Here is a 22,529-nt window from a genome sequence, read left to right on the forward strand (position 1 = left end):
GACCCCCTACACTACCCAAACACCACTGCACTACCCGAAACCGAAAATCTACCCTCAGCACTCCCCCTACACTAACCAAACACAACTGCATTACCCTAAACCCTAAAACACTACCCCCAGCACGACCCCCTACACTCCCCAAACACCACTGCACTACCCTAAACCCCAAAACACGACCCCCTACACTACCCAAAAACACTGCACTCCCCTAAACACTAAACCACTACCCCAGCACGACCCCTACACTACACAAACACCACTGCACTACCCTAAACCCTAAGACACTACCCCCAGCACGACCCCCTACACTACCAAAACACCACTGCACTACCATAAACCCTAAAGCACTCCCCCCAGCATGACTCCCTACACTACCCAAACACCACTGCACTACCCTAAACCCAAAATCTACCCCAGCAAGACCCCCTACACTACCCACACACCACTGCACTACCCTAAACCCAAAAACTACTCCCAGCACGAACCCCTACACTACCCAAACACCACTGCACTACCCTAAACCCTAAAACACTACCCCCAGCACGACCCCGTACACTACACAAACACCACTGGACTACCCTAAACCCTAAAACACTACCCCCTACACTGCAAAAACACTACTGCACTACCCTAAACCCTAAAACACTACCCCCAGCATGACCCCCTACACTACCCAAACACCACTGCACTAACCTAAACCCTAAAACACTACCCCAAGCAGTATCCCCTACACTACCCAAACACCATTGCACTACCCTAAACCCTAAAACACTACCCCCAGCAGAACCCCTACACTACCCAAACACCACTGCACTACCCTAAACCCTAAAACACTACCCCCAGCACGACCCCGTACACTACACAAACACCACTGGACTACCCTAAACCCTAAAACACTACCCCCTACACTGCAAAAACACTACTGCACTACCCTAAACCCTAAAACACTACCCCCAGCATGACCCCCTACACTACCCAAACACCACTGCACTAGCCTAAACCCTAAAACACTACCCCAAGCAGTCTCCCCTACACTACCCAAACACCATTGCACTACCCTAAACCCTAAAACACTACCCCCAGCAGTACCCCCTACACTACCCAAAAAACACTGCACCTTCCTAAACCCTAAACCACTACCCCAGCAAGACCCCCTACACTACACATACACCACTGCACTACCCTAAACCCTAAGACACTACACCCAGCACGACCCCCTACACTACCCAATCACCACTGCACTACCCTAAACCCAAAATCTACCCCAGCACGACCCCCTATACTACCCAAAGACCACTGCACTACCCTAAACCCTAAAACACCACCCCCAGCATGACCCCTACACTACCTAAACACCACTGCACTACCTTAAACCCTAAAACACTAACCCCCAGCACGACCCCCTAAACTACCCAAACACTACTGTACTACCCTAAACCCCAAATCTACCCTCAGCGCTTCCCCCTACACTAACCAAACACAACTACACTACCCTAAACCCTAAAACACTACCCCCAGCACAACCCCTACACTACCCAAACACCACTGCACTACCATAAACCCTAAAACACTACCCCCGCACAACCCCCTACACTACCCAAAAACCACTGCACTACCCTAAACCCTAAAACAAGACCCCCTACACTACACAAACACCGCTGCAATACCCTAAACCCTAAAACACTACACCCAGCATGACACGTACACTACACAAACACCACTGCACTACCCTAAACCCTAAAACACTACCCCCTACACTGCACAAACACCACTGCACTACCCTAAACCCTAAAACACTACCCCCAGCATGACCCCCTACATTACCCAAACACCGCTGCACTACCCTTAACCCTAAAACACTACCCCCAGCACAGCCACCTATACTACCCAAACACCACTGCACTACCCTAAACCCTAAAACACTACCCCCAGGAGTACCCCCTGTACTACCCAAACACAATTGCACTACCCTAAACCCTAAAACACTACCCCAGCAGTAACCCCTACACTACCCAAAAAACACTGCACTCCCCTAAACACTAAACCATTTCCCCAGGACGACCCCCTACACTACACAAACACCACTGCACTACCCTAAACCCTAAGACACTACCCCCAGCACGACCCCCTACACTACCCAAACACCACTGCACTACCCTAAACCCTAACACACTCCCCCAGCATGACTCCCTACACTACCCAAACACCACTGTACTACCCTAAACCCAAAATCTACCCCCGGCAAGACCCCCTACACTACCCAAACACCAATGCACTACTCTAAACCCAAAATCTACCCCCAGCATGACCCCCTACACTACCCAAACACCACTGCACTACCCAAAACCGAAAATCTACCCTCAGCACTCCCCCTACACTAACCAAACACAACTGCATTACCCTAAACCCTAAAACACTACCCCCAGCACGACCCCCTACACTCCCCAAACACCACTGCACTACCCTAAACCCTAAAACACGACCCCCTACACTACCCAAAAACACTGCACTCCCCTAAACACTAAACCACTACCCCAGCACGACCCCTACACTACACAAACACCACTGCACTACCCTAAACCCTAAGACACTACCCCCAGCACGACCCCCTACACTACCAAAACACCACTGCACTACCATAAACCCTAAAGCACTCCCCCCAGCATGACTCCCTACACTACTCAAACACCACTGCACTACCCTAAACCCAAAATCTACCCCAGCAAGACCCCCTACACTACCCACACACCACTGCACTACCCTAAACTCAAAAACTACTCCCAGCACGAACCCCTACACTACCCAAACACCACTGCACTACCCTAAACCCTAAAACACTACCCCCAGCACGACCCCGTACACTACACAAACACCACTGGACTACCCTAAACCCTAAAACACTACCCCCTACACTGCAAAAACACTACTGCACTACCCTAAACCCTAAAACACTACCCCCAGCATGACCCCCTACACTACCCAAACACCACTGCACTAACCTAAACCCTAAAACACTACCCCAAGCAGTATCCCCTACACTACCCAAACACCATTGCACTACCCTATACCCTAAAACACTACCCCCAGCAGTACCCCCTACACTACCCAAACACCACTGCACTACCCTAAACCCTAAAACACTACCCCCAGCACGACCCCGTACACTACACAAACACCACTGGACTACCCTAAACCCTAAAACACTACCCCCTACACTGCAAAAACACTACTGCACTACCCTAAACCCTAAAACACTACCCCCAGCATGACCCCCTACACTACCCAAACACCACTGCACTAGCCTAAACCCTAAAACACTACCCCAAGCAGTCTCCCCTACACTACCCAAACACCATTGCACTACCCTAAACCCTAAAACACTACCCCCAGCAGTACCCCCTACACTACCCAAAAAACACTGCACTCCCCTAAACCCTAAACCACTACCCCAGCACGACCCCCTACACTACACATACACCACTGCACTACCCTAAACCCTAAGACACTACCCCCAGCATGACCCCCTACACTACCCAATCACCACTGCACTACCCTAAACCCAAAATCTACCCCAGCACGACCCCCTACACTACCCAAAGACCACTGCACTACCCTAAACCCTAAAACACCACCCCCAGCACGACCCCTACACTACCTAAACACCACTGCACTACCTTAAACCCTAAAACACTAACCCCCAGCCCGACCCCCTAAACTACCCAAACATCACTGCACTACCCTGAACCCTAAAACATACCCCCAGCACGACCCCTACACTACCCAAACACCCCTGCACTACCCTAAACCCAAAATCTACCCTCAGCACTTCCCCCTACACTAACCAAACACAACTGCACTACGCTAAACCGTAAAACACTACCACCAGCACGACCCCCTACACTACCCAAACACCACTGCACTACCATAAACCCTAAAACACGACCCCCTACACTACACAAACACCACTGCACTACCCTAAACCCTAAAACACTACCCCTACACTGCACAAACACCACTGCACTACCCTAAACCCTGAAACACTACCCCAGCACGACCCACTACATTACCCAAACACCACAGCACTACCCTAATCCCTAAAACACTACCCCAGCAGTGCCACCTATACTACCCAAACACCACTGCACTACCCTAAACCCTAAAACACTACCCCCAGGAGTACCCCCTACACTACCCAAACACCATTTCACTACCCTAAACCCTAAAGCACTCCCCCAGCACGACTCCCTTCATTACCCAAACACCACTGCAATACCCTAAACCCAAAATCTACCCCCAGCACGACCCCCTACACTACCCAATCACCACTGCACTACCCTAAACCCAAAATCTACCCCAGCACGACCCCCTACACTACCCAAAGACCACTGCACTACCCTAAACCCTAAAACACCACCCCCAGCACGACCCGTACACTACCTAAACACCACTGCACTACCTTAAACCCTAAAACACTAACCCCCAGCACGACCCCCTAAACTACCCAAACATCACTGCACTACCCTGAACCCTAAAACATACCCCCAGCACAACCCCTACACTACCCAAACACCACTGCACTACCCTAAACCCAAAATCTACCCTCAGCACTTCCCCCTACACTAACCAAACACAACTGCACTACCCTAAACCGTAAAACACTACCACCAGCACAACCCCCTACACTACCCAAACACCACTGCACTACCCTAAACCCAAAATCTATCCTCAGCACTTCCCCCTACACTAACCAAACACAACTGCACTACCCTAAACCGTAAAACACTACCACCAGCACAACCCCCTACACTACCCAAACACCACTGCACTACCATAAACCCTAAAACACTACCCCCGCACAACCCCCTACACTACCTAAAAACAACTGCACTACCCTAAACCCTAAAACACGACCCTCTACACTACACAAACACTGCTGCACTACCGTTAACCCTAAAACACTACCCCCAGCATGACCCGTACACTACACAAACACCACTGCACTACCCTAAACCCTAAAACACTACCCCCTACACTGCACAAACACCACTGCACTACCCTAAACCCTAAAACACTACCCCAGCACAACCCCCTACATTACCAAAACACCACTGCACTACCCTAAACCCTAAAACACTACCCCCGGCAGTGCCACCTATACTACCAAAATACCACTGCACTACCCTAAACCCTAAAACACTACCCCCAGGAGTACCCCCTTCACTACCCAAACACAATTGCACTACCCTAAACCCTAAAATACTACCCCCAGCAGTACCCCCTACACTACCCAAAAAACACTGCACTCCCCTAAACACTAAACCACTTCCCCAGCACGACCCCCTACACTACACAAACACCACTGCACTACCCTAAACCCTAAGACACTACCCCCAGAACGACCCCCTACACTACCCAAACACCACTGCACTACCATAAACCCTAAAACACTACCCCCGCACAACCCCCTACACTACCCAAAAACCACTGCACTACCCTAAACCCTAAAACAAGACCCCCTACACTACACAAACACCGCTGCAATACCCTAAACCCTAAAACACTACACCCAGCACGACACGTACACTACACAAACACCACTGCACTACCCTAAACCCTAAAACACTACCCCCTACACTGCACAAACACCACTGCACTACCCTAAACCCAAAAACACTACCCCCAGCATGACCCCCTACATTACCCAAACACCACTGCACTACCCTTAACCCTAAAACACTACCCCCAGCACAGCCACCTATACTACCCAAACACCACTGCACTACCCTAAACCCTAAAACACTACCCCCAGGAGTACCCCCTATACTACCCAAACACAATTGCACTACCCTAAACCCTAAAACACTACCCCAGCAGTAACCCCTACACTACCCAAAAAACACTGCACTCCCCTAAACACTAAACCATTTCCCCAGGACGACCCCCTACACTACACAAACACCACTGCACTACCCTAAACCCTAAGACACTACCCCCAGCATGACCCCCTACACTACCCAAACACCACTGCACTACCCTAAACCCTAAGGCACTCCCCCAGCATGACTCCCTACAATACCCAAACACCACTGTACTACTCTAAACCCAAAATCTACCCCCAGCACGACCCCCTACACTACCCAAACACCACTGCACTACCCGAAACCGAAAAACTACCCTTAGCACTCCCCCTACACTAACCAAACACAACTGCATTACCCTAAACCCTAAAACACTACCCCCAGCACGACCCTCTACACTACCCAAACACCACTGCACTACCCTAAACCCTAAAACACGACCCCCTACACTACCCAAAAACACTACACTCCCCTAAACACTAAACCACTACCCCAGCACGACCCCCTACACTACACAAACACCACTGCACTACCCTAAACCCTAAGACACTACCCCCAGCACGACCCCCTACACTATCAAAACACCACTGCACTACCCTAAACCCTAAAGCACTCCCCCCAGCATGACTCCCTACACTACCCAAACACCACTGCACTACCCTAAACCCAAAATCTACCCCAGCAAGACCCCCTACACTACCCACACACCACTGCACTACCCTAAACCCAAAAACTACTCCCAGCATGACCCCCTACACTACTCAAACACCACTGCACTACCCTAAACCCTAAATCTACCCTCAGCATGACCCCCTACACTACCCAAACACAACTGCACAACCCTAAACCCTAAAACACTACCTCCAGCACGACCCCCTACACTACCCAAACACCACTGCACTACCCTAAACCCTAAAACACTACCCCCAGCACGACCCCGTACACTACACAAACACCACTGGACTACCCTAAACCCTAAAACACTACCCCCTACACTGCAAAAACACTACTGCACTACCCTAAACCCTAAAACACTACCCCCAGCATGACCACCTACACTACCCAAACACCACTGCACTAGCCTAAACCCTAAAACACTACCCCAAGCAGTATCCCCTACACTACCCAAACACCATTGCACTACCCTAAACCCTAAAACACTACCCCCAGCAGTACCCCCTACACTACCCAAAAAACACTGCACTCCCCTAAACCCTAAACCACTACCCCAGCACGACCCCCTACACTACACATACACCACTGCACTACCCTAAACCCTAAGACACTACACCCAGCACGACCCCCTACACTACCCAATCACCACTGCACTACCCTAAACCCAAAATCTACCCCAGCACGACCCCCTACACTACCCAAAGACCACTGCACTACCCTAAACCCTAAAACACCACCCCCAGCACGACCCCTACACTACACAAACACCACTGCACTACCCTAAACCCTAAAACACTACCCCCTACACTGCACAAACACCACTGCACTACCCTAAACCCTAAAACACTACCCCCAGCATGACCCCCTACATTACCCAAACACCACTGCACTACCCTTAACCCTAAAACACTACCCCCAGCACAGCCACCTATACTACCCAAACACCACTGCACTACCCTAAACCCTAAAACACTACCCCCAGGAGTACCCCCTGTACTACCCAAACACAATTGCACTACCCTAAACCCTAAAACACTACCCCAGCAGGAACCCCTATACTACCCAAAAAACACTGCACTCCCCTAAACACTAAACCATTTCCCCTGGACGACCCCCTACACTACACAAAAACCACTGCACTACCCTAAACCCTAAGACACTACCCCCAGCACGACCCCCTACACTACCCAAACACCACTGCACTACCCTAAACCCTAACACACTCCCCCAGCATGACTCCCTACACTACCCAAACACCACTGTACTACCCTAAACCCAAAATCTACCCCCGGCAAGACCCCCTATACTACCCAAACACCAATGCACTACTCTAAACCCAAAATCTACCCCCAGCACGACCCCCTACACTACCCAAACACCACTGCACTACCCGAAACCGAAAATCTACCCTCAGCACTCCCCCTACACTAACCAAACACAACTGCATTACCCTAAACCCTAAAACACTACCCCCAGCACGACCCCCTACACTCCCCAAACACCACTGCACTACCCTAAACCCCAAAACACGACCCCCTACACTACCCAAAAACACTGCACTCCCCTAAACACTAAACCACTACCCCAGCACGACCCCTACACTACACAAACACCACTGCACTACCCTAAACCCTAAGACACTACCCCCAGCACGACCCCCTACACTACCAAAACACCACTGCACTACCATAAACCCTAAAGCACTCCCCCCAGCATGACTCCCTACACTACCCAAACACCACTGTACTACCCTAAACCCAAAATCTACCCCCGGCAAGACCCCCTATACTACCCAAACACCAATGCACTACTCTAAACCCAAAATCTACCCCCAGCACGACCCCCTACACTACCCAAACACCACTGCACTACCCGAAACCGAAAATCTACCCTCAGCACTCCCCCTACACTAACCAAACACAACTGCATTACCCTAAACCCTAAAACACTACCCCCAGCACGACCCCCTACACTCCCCAAACACCACTGCACTACCCTAAACCCCAAAACACGACCCCCTACACTACCCAAAAACACTGCACTCCCCTAAACACTAAACCACTACCCCAGCACGACCCCTACACTACACAAACACCACTGCACTACCCTAAACCCTAAGACACTACCCCCAGCACGACCCCCTACACTACCAAAACACCACTGCACTACCATAAACCCTAAAGCACTCCCCCCAGCATGACTCCCTACACTACCCAAACACCACTGCACTACCCTAAACCCAAAATCTACCCCAGCAAGACCCCCTACACTACCCACACACCACTGCACTACCCTAAACCCAAAAACTACTCCCAGCACGAACCCCTACACTACCCAAACACCACTGCACTACCCTAAACCCTAAAACACTACCCCCAGCACGACCCCGTACACTACACAAACACCACTGGACTACCCTAAACCCTAAAACACTACCCCCTACACTGCAAAAACACTACTGCACTACCCTAAACCCTAAAACACTACCCCCAGCATGACCCCCTACACTACCCAAACACCACTGCACTAACCTAAACCCTAAAACACTACCCCAAGCAGTATCCCCTACACTACCCAAACACCATTGCACTACCCTAAACCCTAAAACACTACCCCCAGCAGAACCCCTACACTACCCAAACACCACTGCACTACCCTAAACCCTAAAACACTACCCCCAGCACGACCCCGTACACTACACAAACACCACTGGACTACCCTAAACCCTAAAACACTACCCCCTACACTGCAAAAACACTACTGCACTACCCTAAACCCTAAAACACTACCCCCAGCATGACCCCCTACACTACCCAAACACCACTGCACTAGCCTAAACCCTAAAACACTACCCCAAGCAGTCTCCCCTACACTACCCAAACACCATTGCACTACCCTAAACCCTAAAACACTACCCCCAGCAGTACCCCCTACACTACCCAAAAAACACTGCACTTCCCTAAACCCTAAACCACCACCCCAGCACGACCCCCTACACTACACATACACCACTGCACTACCCTAAACCCTAAGACACTACCCCCAGCACGACCCCCTACACTACCCAATCACCACTGCACTACCCTAAACCCAAAATCTACCCCAGCACGACCCCCTACACTACCCAAAGACCACTGCACTACCCTAAACCCTAAAACACCACCCCCAGCATGACCCCTACACTACCTAAACACCACTGCACTACCTTAAACCCTAAAACACTAACCCCCAGCCCGACCCCCTAAACTACCCAAACATCACTGCACTACCCTGAACCCTAAAACATACCCCCAGCACGACCCCTACACTACCCAAACACCCCTGCACTACCCTAAACCCAAAATCTACCCTCAGCACTTCCCCCTACACTAACCAAACACAACTGCACTACGCTAAACCGTAAAACACTACCACCAGCACGACCCCCTACACTACCCAAACACCACTGCACTACCATAAACCCTAAAACACGACCCCCTACACTACACAAACACCACTGCACTACCCTAAACCCTAAAACACTACCCCTACACTGCACAAACACCACTGCACTACCCTAAACCCTAAAACACTACCCCAGCACGACCCACTACATTACCCAAACACCACAGCACTACCCTAATCCCTAAAACACTACCCCAGCAGTGCCACCTATACTACCCAAACACCACTGCACTACCCTAAACCCTAAAACACTACCCCCAGGAGTACCCCCTACACTACCCAAACACCATTTCACTACCCTAAACCCTAAAGCACTCCCCCAGCACGACTCCCTTCATTACCCAAACACCACTGCAATACCCTAAACCCAAAATCTACCCCCAGCACGACCCCCTACACTACCCAATCACCACTGCACTACCCTAAACCCAAAATCTACCTCAGCACGACCCCCTACACTACCCAAAGACCACTGCACTACCCTAAACCCAAAATCTACCCTCAGCACGACCCGTACACTACCTAAACACCACTGCACTACCTTAAACCCTAAAACACTAACCCCCAGCACGACCCCCTAAACTACCCAAACATCACTGCACTACCCTGAACCCTAAAACATACCCCCAGCACGACCCCTACACTACCCAAACACCACTGCACTACCCTAAACCCAAAATCTACCCTCAGCACTTCCCCCTACACTAACCAAACACAACTGCACTACCCTAAACCGTAAAACACTACCACCAGCACAACCCCCTACACTACCCAAACACCACTGCACTACCATAAACCCTAAAACACTACCCCGCACAACCCCCTATACTACCCAAAAACCACTGCACTACCCTAAACCCTAAAACACGACCCCCTACACTACACAAACACCACTGCACTACCCTAAACCCTAAAACACAACCCCTACACTGCACAAACACCACTGCACTACCCTAAACCCTAAAACACTACCCCAGCACGACCCCCTACATTACCCAAACACAACAGCACTACCCTAATCCCTAAAACACTACCCCAGCAGTGCCACCTATACTACCCAAACACCACTGCACTACCCTAAACCCTAAAACACTACCCCCAGGAGTACCCCCTACACTACCCAAACACCATGTCACTACCCTAAACCCTAAAACACTACCCCCAGCAGTACCCCCTACACTACCCAAAAAACACTGCACTCCCCTAAACACTAAACCACTTCCCCAGCACGACCCCCTACACTACACAAACACCACTGCACTACCCTAAACCCTAAGGCACAACCCCCAGCACGACCCCCTACACTACCCAAACACCACAGCACTACCCTAAACCCTAAAGCACTCCCCCCAGCACGACTCCCTACACTACCCAAACACCACTGCACTACCCTAAACCCAAAATCTACCCCCAGCAAGAACCCCTACACTACCCAAACACCACTGCACTACCCTAAACCCAAAATCTACCCCCAGCATGACCCCCTACACTACCCAAACACCACTGCACTACCATGAACCCTAAAACACTACCCCCGCACAACCCCCTACACTACCTAAAAACCACTGCACTACCCTAAACCCAAAATCTACCCTCAGCACTTCCCCCTACACTAACCAAACACAACTGCACTACCCTAAACCGTAAAACACTACAACCAGCACGACCCCCTACACTACCCAAACACCACTGCACTACCATAAACCCTAAAACACGACCCCCTACACTACACAAACAGCACTGCACTACCCTAACCCCTAAAACACTACCCCTACACTGCACAAACACCACTGCACTACCCTAAACCCTAAAACACTACCCCAGCACGACCCACTACATTACCCAAACACCACAGCACTACCCTAATCCCTAAAACACTACCCCAGCAGTGCCACCTATACTACCCAAACACCACTGCACTACCCTAAACCCTAAAACACTACCCCCAGGAGTACCCCCTACACTACCCAAACACCATCTCACTACCCTAAACCCTAAAGCACTCCCCCAGCACGACTCCCTTCATTACCCAAACACCACTGCAATACCCTAAACCCAAAATCTACCCTCAGCACTTCCCCCTACACTAACCAATCACCACTGCACTACCCTAAACCCAAAATCTACCCCAGCACGACCCCCTACACTACCCAAAGACCACTGCACTACCCTAAACCCTAAAACACCACCCCCAGCATGACCCCTACACTACCTAAACACCACTGCACTACCTTAAACCCTAAAACACTAACCCCCAGCCCGACCCCCTAAACTACCCAAACATCACTGCACTACCCTGAACCCTAAAACATACCCCCAGCACGACCCCTACACTACCCAAACACCCCTGCACTACCCTAAACCCAAAATCTACCCTCAGCACTTCCCCCTACACTAACCAAACACAACTGCACTACGCTAAACCGTAAAACACTACCACCAGCACGACCCCCTACACTACCCAAACACCACTGCACTACCATAAACCCTAAAACACGACCCCCTACACTACACAAACACCACTGCACTACCCTAAACCCTAAAACACTACCCCTACACTGCACAAACACCACTGCACTACCCTAAACCCTAAAACACTACCCCAGCACGACCCACTACATTACCCAAACACCACAGCACTACCCTAATCCCTAAAACACTACCCCAGCAGTGCCACCTATACTACCCAAACACCACTGAACTACCCTAAACCCTAAAACACTACCCCCAGGAGTACCCCCTACACTACCCAAACACCATTTCACTACCCTAAACCCTAAAGCACTCCCCCAGCACGACTCCCTTCATTACCCAAACACCACTGCAATACCCTAAACCCAAAATCTACCCACAGCACGACCCCCTACACTACCCAATCACCACTGCACTACCCTAAACCCAAAATCTACCTCAGCACGACCCCCTACACTACCCAAAGACCACTGCACTACCCTAAACCCAAAATCTACCCTCAGCACGACCCGTACACTACCTAAACACCACTGCACTACCTTAAACCCTAAAACACTAACCCCCAGCCCGACCCCCTAAACTACCCAAACATCACTGCACTACCCTGAACCCTAAAACATACCCCCAGCACGACCCCTACACTACCCAAACACCCCTGCACTACCCTAAACCCAAAATCTACCCTCAGCACTTCCCCCTACACTAACCAAACACAACTGCACTACGCTAAACCGTAAAACACTACCACCAGCACGACCCCCTACACTACCCAAACACCACTGCACTACCATAAACCCTAAAACACGACCCCCTACACTACACAAACACCACTGCACTACCCTAAACCCTAAAACACTACCCCTACACTGCACAAACACCACTGCACTACCCTAAACCCTAAAACACTACCCCAGCACGACCCACTACATTACCCAAACACCACAGCACTACCCTAATCCCTAAAACACTACCCCAGCAGTGCCACCTATACTACCCAAACACCACTGAACTACCCTAAACCCTAAAACACTACCCCCAGGAGTACCCCCTACACTACCCAAACACCATTTCACTACCCTAAACCCTAAAGCACTCCCCCAGCACGACTCCCTTCATTACCCAAACACCACTGCAATACCCTAAACCCAAAATCTACCCCCAGCACGACCCCCTACACTACCCAATCACCACTGCACTACCCTAAACCCAAAATCTACCTCAGCACGACCCCCTACACTACCCAAAGACCACTGCACTACCCTAAACCCAAAATCTACCCTCAGCACGACCCGTACACTACCTAAACACCACTGCACTACCTTAAACCCTAAAACACTAACCCCCAGCACGACCCCCTAAACTACCCAAACATCACTGCACTACCCTGAACCCTAAAACATACCCCCAGCACGACCCCTACACTACCCAAACACCACTGCACTACCCTAAACCCAAAATCTACCCTCAGCACTTCCCCCTACACTAACCAAACACAACTGCACTACCCTAAACCGTAAAACACTACCACCAGCACAACCCCCTACACTACCCAAACACCACTGCACTACCATAAACCCTAAAACACTACCCCGCACAACCCCCTATACTACCCAAAAACCACTGCACTACCCTAAACCCTAAAACACGACCCCCTACACTACACAAACACCACTGCACTACCCTAAACCCTAAAACACAACCCCCTACACTGCACAAACACCACTGCACTACCCTAAACCCTAAAACACTACCCCAGCACGACCCCCTACATTACCCAAACACAACAGCACTACCCTAATCCCTAAAACACTACCCCAGCAGTGCCACCTATACTACCCAAACACCACTGCACTACCCTAAACCCTAAAACACTACCCCCAGGAGTACCCCCTACACTACCCAAACACCATGTCACTACCCTAAACCCTAAAACACTACCCCCAGCAGTACCCCCTACACTACCCAAAAAACACTGCACTCCCCTAAACACTAAACCACTTCCCCAGCACGACCCCCTACACTACACAAACACCACTGCACTACCCTAAACCCTAAGGCACAACCCCCAGCACGACCCCCTACACTACCCAAACACCACAGCACTACCCTAAACCCTAAAGCACTCCCCCCAGCACGACTCCCTACACTACCCAAACACCACTGCACTACCCTAAACCCAAAATCTACCCCCAGCAAGAACCCCTACACTACCCAAACACCACTGCACTACCCTAAACCCAAAATCTACCCCCAGCATGACCCCCTACACTACCCAAACACCACTGCACTACCATGAACCCTAAAACACTACCCCCGCACAACCCCCTACACTACCTAAAAACCACTGCACTACCCTAAACCCAAAATCTACCCTCAGCACTTCCCCCTACACTAACCAAACACAACTGCACTACCCTAAACCGTAAAACACTACAACCAGCACGACCCCCTACACTACCCAAACACCACTGCACTACCATAAACCCTAAAACACGACCCCCTACACTACACAAACAGCACTGCACTACCCTAACCCCTAAAACACTACCCCTACACTGCACAAACACCACTGCACTACCCTAAACCCTAAAACACTACCCCAGCACGACCCACTACATTACCCAAACACCACAGCACTACCCTAATCCCTAAAACACTACCCCAGCAGTGCCACCTATACTACCCAAACACCACTGCACTACCCTAAACCCTAAAACACTACCCCCAGGAGTACCCCCTACACTACCCAAACACCATCTCACTACCCTAAACCCTAAAGCACTCCCCCAGCACGACTCCCTTCATTACCCAAACACCACTGCAATACCCTAAACCCAAAATCTACCCTCAGCACTTCCCCCTACACTAACCAAACACAACTGCACTACCCTAAACCCTAAAACACGACCCCCTACACTACACAAACACCACTGCACTACCCTAACCCCTAAAACACTACCCCTACACTGCACAAACACCACTGCACTACCCTAAACCCTAAAACACTACCCCAGCACGACCCACTACATTACCCAAACACCACTGCACTACCCTAAACCCTAAAACACTACCCCCAGGAGTACCCCCTACACTACCCAAACACCATTTCACTACCCTAAACCCTAAAGCACTCCCCCAGCACGACTCCCTTCATTACCCAAACACCACTGCAATACCCTAAACCCAAAATCTACCCCCAGCACGACCCCCTACACTACCCAATCACCACTGCACTACCCTAAACCCAAAATCTACCCCAGCACGACCCCCTACACTACCCAAAGACCACTGTACTACCCTAAACCCTAAAACACCACCCCCAGCACGACCCGTACACTACCTAAACACCACTGCACTACCTTAAACCCTAAAACACTTACCCCCAGCACGACCCCCTAAACTACCCAAACATCACTGCACTACCCTGAACCCTAAAACATACCCCCAGCATGACCCCTACACTACCCAAACACCACTGCACTACCCTAAACCCAAGATCTACCCTCAACACTTCCCCTACACTAACCAAACACAACTGCACTACCCTAAACCGTAAAACACTACCACCAGCACGACCCCCTACACTACCCAAACACCACTGCACTACCATAAACCCTAAAACACTACCCCGCACAACCCCCTATACCACCCAAAAACCACTGCACTACCCTAAACCCTAAAACACGACCCCCTACACTACACAAACACCACTGCACTACCCTAAACCCTAAAACACTACCCCCTACACTGCACAAACACCACTGCACTACCCTAAACCCTAAAACACTACCCCAGCACGACCCCCTACATTACCCAAACACCACAGCACTACCCTAATCCCTAAAACACTACCCCAGCAGTGCCACCTATACTACCCAAACACCACTGCACTACCCTAAACCCTAAAACACTACCCCCAGGAGTACCCCCTCCACTACCCAAACACCATTTCACTACCCTAAACCCTAAAACACTACCCCCAGCAGTACCCCCTACACTACCCAAAAAACACTGCACTCCCCTAAACACTAAACCACTTCCCCAGCACGACCCCCTACACTACACAAACACCACTGCACTACCCTAAACCCTAAGGCACAACCCCCAGCATGACCCCTTACACTACCGAAACACCACAGCACTACCCTAAACCCTAAAGCACTCCCCCCAGCATGACTCCCTACACTACCCAAACACCACTGCACTACCCTAAACCCAAAATCTACCCCCAGCAAGAACCCCTACACTACCCAAATACCACTGCACTACCCTAAACCCAAAATCTACCCCCAGCATGACCCCCTACACTACCCAAACACCACTGCACTACCATGAACCCTAAAACACTACCCCCGCACAACCCCCTACACTACCTAAAAACCACTGCACTACCCTAAACCCTAAAACACGACCCTCTACACGACACAAACACCGCTGAACTACCCTAAACCCTAAAACACTACCCCCAGCATGACCCGTACACTACACAAACACCACTGCACTACCCTAAACCCTAAAACACAACCCCCTACACTGCACAAACACCACTGCTTTACCCTAAACCCTAAAACACTACCCCAGCACAACCCCCTACATTACCAAAACACCACTGCACTACCCTAATCCCTAAAACACTACCCCCGGCAGTGCCACCTATACTACCAAAATACCACTGCACTACCCTAAACCCTAAAACACTACCCCCAGGAGTACCCCCTACACTACCCAAACACAATTGCACTACCCTAAACCCTAAAATACTACCCCCAGCAGTACCCCCTACACTACCCAAAAACCACTGCACTCCCCTAAACACTAAACCACGTCCCCCTACACTACCAAAAAAAATTGCACTCCCTTAAACACTAAACCACTACCTCAACACGACCCCCTACACTACACAAACACCACTGCACTACCCTAAACCCTAAATCTACCCTCAGCATGACCCCCTACACTACCCAAACACAACTGCACAACCCTAAACCCTAAAACACTACCTCCAGCACGACCCCCTACACTACCCAAACACCACTGCACTACCCTAAACCCTAAAACACTACCCCAGCACGACCCCGTACACTACACAAACACCACTGGACTACCCTAAACCCTAAAACACTACCCCCTACACTGCAAAAACACCACTGCACTACCCTAAACCCTAAAACACTACCCCCAGCATGACCCCGTACACTACCCAAACACCACTGCACTAGCCTAAACCCTAAAACACTACCCCAAGCAGTATCCCCTACACTACCCAAACACCATTGCACTACCCTAAACCCTAAAACACTACCCCCAGCAGTACCCCCTACACTACCCAAAAAAAACACTGCACTCCCCTAAACCCTAAACCACTACCCCAGCACGACCCCCTACACTACACATACACCACTGCACTACCCTAAACCCTAAGACACTACCCCCAGCACGACCCCCTACACTACACAAACACCACTGCACTACCCTAACCCTAAAGCACTCCCCCAGCACGACTCCCTTCATTACCCAAACACCACTGCAATACCCTAAACCCAAAATCTACCCCCAGCACGACCCCCTACACTACCCAATCACCACTGCACTACCCTAAACCCAAAATCTACCCCAGCACGACCCCCTACACTACCCAAAGACCACTGGACTACCCTAAACCCTAAAACACCACCCCCAGCACGACCCCTACACTACCTAAACACCACTGCACTACCTTAAACCCTAAAACACTAACCCCCAGCACGACCCCCTAAACTACCCAAACATCACTGCACTACCCTGAACCCTAAAACATACGCCCAGCACGACCCCTACACTACCCAAACACCACTGCACTACCCTAAACCCCAAATCTACCCTCAGCACTTCCCCCTACACTAACCAAACACAACTGCACTACCCTAAACCGTAAAACACTACCACCAGCACGACCCCCTACACTATCCAAACACCACTGCACTACCATAAACCCTAAAACACTACCATGCACAACCCCCTATACTACCCAAAAACCACTGCACTACCCTAAACCCTAAAACACGACCCCCTACACTACACAAACACCACTGCACTACCCTAAACCCTAAAACACTACCCCCTACACTGCACAAACACCACTGCACTACCCTAATCCCTAAAACACTACCCCAGCAGTGCCACCTATACTACACAAACACCACTGCACTACCCTAAACCCTAAAACACTACCCCCAGGAGTACCCCCTACACTACCCAAACACAATTTCACTACCCTAAACCCTAAAACACTACCCCCAGCAGTACCCCCTACACTACTCAAAAAACACTTCACTCCCCTAAACACTAAACCACTTCCCCAGCACGACCCCCTACACTGCACAAACACCACTGCACTACCCTAAACCCTAAGGCACAACCCCCAGCACGACCCCCTACACTACCCAAACACCACAGCACTACCCTAAACTCTAAAGCACTCCCCCAGCACGCCTCCCTACACTACCCAAACACCACTGCACTACCCTAAACCCAAAATCTACCCCCAGCAAGAACCCCTACACTACCCAAACACCACTGCACTACCCTAAACCCCAAATCTACCACCAGCACGACCCCCTACACTACCCAAACACCACTGCACTACCATGAACCCTAAAACACTACCCCCGCACAACCCCCTACACTACCTAAAAACCACTGCACTACCCTAAACCCTAAAACACGACCCCCTACACTACACAAACACCGCTGCACTACCCTAAACCCTAAAACACTACCCCCAGCACGACCCGTACACTACACAAACACCACTGCACTACCCTAAAACACTACCCCCTACACTGCACAAACACCACTGCACTACCCTAAACCCTAAAACGCTACCCCAGCACGACCCCCTACATTACCCAAACACCACAGCACTACCCTAATCCCTAAAACACTACCCCAGCAGTGCCACCTATACTACCCAAACACCACTGCACTACCCTAAACCCTAAAACACTACCCCCAGGAGTACCCCCTACACTACCCAAACACCATTTCACTACCCTAAACCCTAAAACACTACCCCCAGCAGTACCCCCTACACTACTCAAAAAACACTTCACTCCCCTAAACACTAAACCACTTCCCCAGCACGACCCCCTACACTACACAAACACCACTGCACTACCCTAAACCCTAAGGCACAACCCCCAGCACGACCCCCTACACTAGCCAAACACCACAGCACTACCCTAAACTCTAAAGCACTCCCCCAGCACGCCTCCCTACACTACCCAAACACCACTGCACTACCCTAAACCCAAAATCTACCCCCAGCAAGATCCCCTGCACTACCCAAACACCACTGCACTACCCTAAACCCCAAATCTACCCCCAGCACTACACTACCCAAACACCACTGCACTACCATGAACCCTAAAACACTACCCCCACACAACCCCCTACACTACCTAAAAACCACTGCACTACCCTAAACCCTAAAACACGACCCCCTACACTACACAAACACCACTGCACTACCCTAAACCCTAAAACACTACCCCCAGCACGACCCGTACACTACACAAACACCACTGCACTAACCTAAAACACTACCCCCTACACTGCACAAACACCACTGCACTACCCTAAACCCTAAAACGCTACCCCAGCACAACCCCCTACATTACCAAAACACAACTGCACTACCCTAAACCCTAAAACACTACCCCCGGCAGTGCCACCTATACTACCAAAACACCACTGCACTACCCTAAACCCTAAAACACTACCCCCAGGAGTACCACCTACACTGCCCAAACACAATTGCACTACCCTAAACCCTAAAACACTACCCCCAGCAGTACCCCCTCCACTACCCAAAAAACACTGCTCTCCCCTAAACACTAAACCACTTCCCCAGCACGACCCCCTACACTACACAAACACCACTGCACTACCCTAAACCCTAAGACACTACCACCAGAACGACCCCCTACACTACCCAAACACCACTGCACTACCCTAAACCCTAAAGCACTCCCCCAGCACGACTCCCTACACTACCCAAACACCACTGCACTACCCTAAACCCAAAATCTACACCCAGCAAGACCCCCTACACTACCCAAACACCACAGCACTACCCTAAACCCAAAGTCTACCCCCAGCACGACCCCCTACACTACCTAAACACCACTGCACTACCCCAAACCCTAGATCTACCCTCAGCATGACCCCCTACACTACCCAAACACAACTGCACTACCCTAAACTCTAAAACACTACCCCCGCACGACCCCCTACACTACTCAAAGACCACTGCACTACCATAAACCCTAAAACACTACCCCCGCATGACCCCCTACACTCCCCAAAGACCACTGCACTACCCTAATCCCTAAAACACGACCCCCTACACTACACAAACACTGCTGCACTACCCTAAACCCTAAAACACTAACCCAGCATGACCCACTACACTACACAAACACCACTGCACTACCCTAAACCCTAAAACACTACCCCATACACTGATGAACACCACTGCACTTCCCTAAACCCTAAAACCCCACCCCAGCACGACCCCCTACACTGCCCGAACACCACTGCACTGTCCTAAACCCTAAAATACTACCCCCGGCACGACCCCCTACACTGACCGAACACCACAGCACTGCCCTAAACCCTAAAACACTAACACTACCCGAGCACAACCCCCTACACTACCCGAACACCACTGCAGTGCCCTAAACCCTAAAACACTACCCCCAGCACGACCCCCTACACTACGCAAACACAACTGCTCTGCCGTAGACCCTAAAACAGTACCCCCAGCACGACCCCCTACACTACACAAACACCACTGCGCTGCCCTAAACCCCAAAACACTACCCCCAGCCCGACCCCCTTCACTACGCAAACACCAACGCACTAACCTAAACCCTAAAACACTTCCACCAGCCCAACACCCTACACTACCCAAACACCACTGCTCTACCCTAAACCCTAAAACACTACCCGCAGCACGACCCCCTACACTACCCAAACACCACGGCACTACCCTAAACCCTAAAACACTACCCCCAGCACGACCCCCTACACTACACAAACACCACTGCGCTATCCTAAACCCTAAAACACTACCCCCTGCGCTGCACAAACACCGCTGCACTACCCTAAGTCCTAAAACACTACGCCCAGCACGACCCCCTACACTACCCAAAGACCACTGCACTACCCTAAACCCTAAAACACTACCCCCTACACTGCACAAACACCACTACACTACCCTAAACCCTAAAACACCACCCCCAGGACGACCCGCTACACTAACTAAACACCACTGCACTACCATAAACCCTAAAACACTACCACCCACACAATCCCCTACACTACCCAAAGACCACGGCACAACCCTAAACCCTAAAACACGACCCCCTACATTACACAAACACCGATGCACTACCCTAAACCCTAAGACACTACCCCCAGCATGACCCCGTACACTATACAAACACCACTGCACTACCCTAAACCCTAAAACACTACCCCCAGCAGTGCCACCTATATTACCCAAACACCACTCCACTACCCTAAACCCTAAAACACTACACCCAGGAGTACCCCCTACACTACCCAAACACCATTGCACTACCCTAAACCCTAAAACACTACACCCAGCAGTACCCCCTACACTACCCAAAAACACTGCACTCCCCTAAACACTAGACCACTTTCCCAGCACGACCCCCTACACTACACAAACACCACTGCAATACCCTAAACCCTAAGACACTACCCCCAGCACGACCCCCTACACTACCCAAACACCACTGCACTACCCTAAACCCTAAAGCACTCCCCCAGCACGACTCCCTACACTACCCAAACACCACTGCACTACCCTAAACCCAAAATCTATCCCCAGCAAGACCCCCTACACTACCCAAACACCACTGCACTACCCTAAACCCTAAATCTTCCCCCAGCATGACCCCCTACACTACCCTAACACAACTGCACTACCCTAAACCCTAAAACACTACCCCCAGCATGACCCCCTACACTGCCCGAACACCACTGCACTGCTCTAAAACCTGAAACACCACC

This window comes from Triturus cristatus, chromosome 1_1, assembly GCF_964204655.1.
Source record: "Triturus cristatus chromosome 1_1, aTriCri1.1, whole genome shotgun sequence".
Lineage (NCBI taxonomy): Eukaryota > Metazoa > Chordata > Amphibia > Caudata > Salamandridae > Triturus > Triturus cristatus.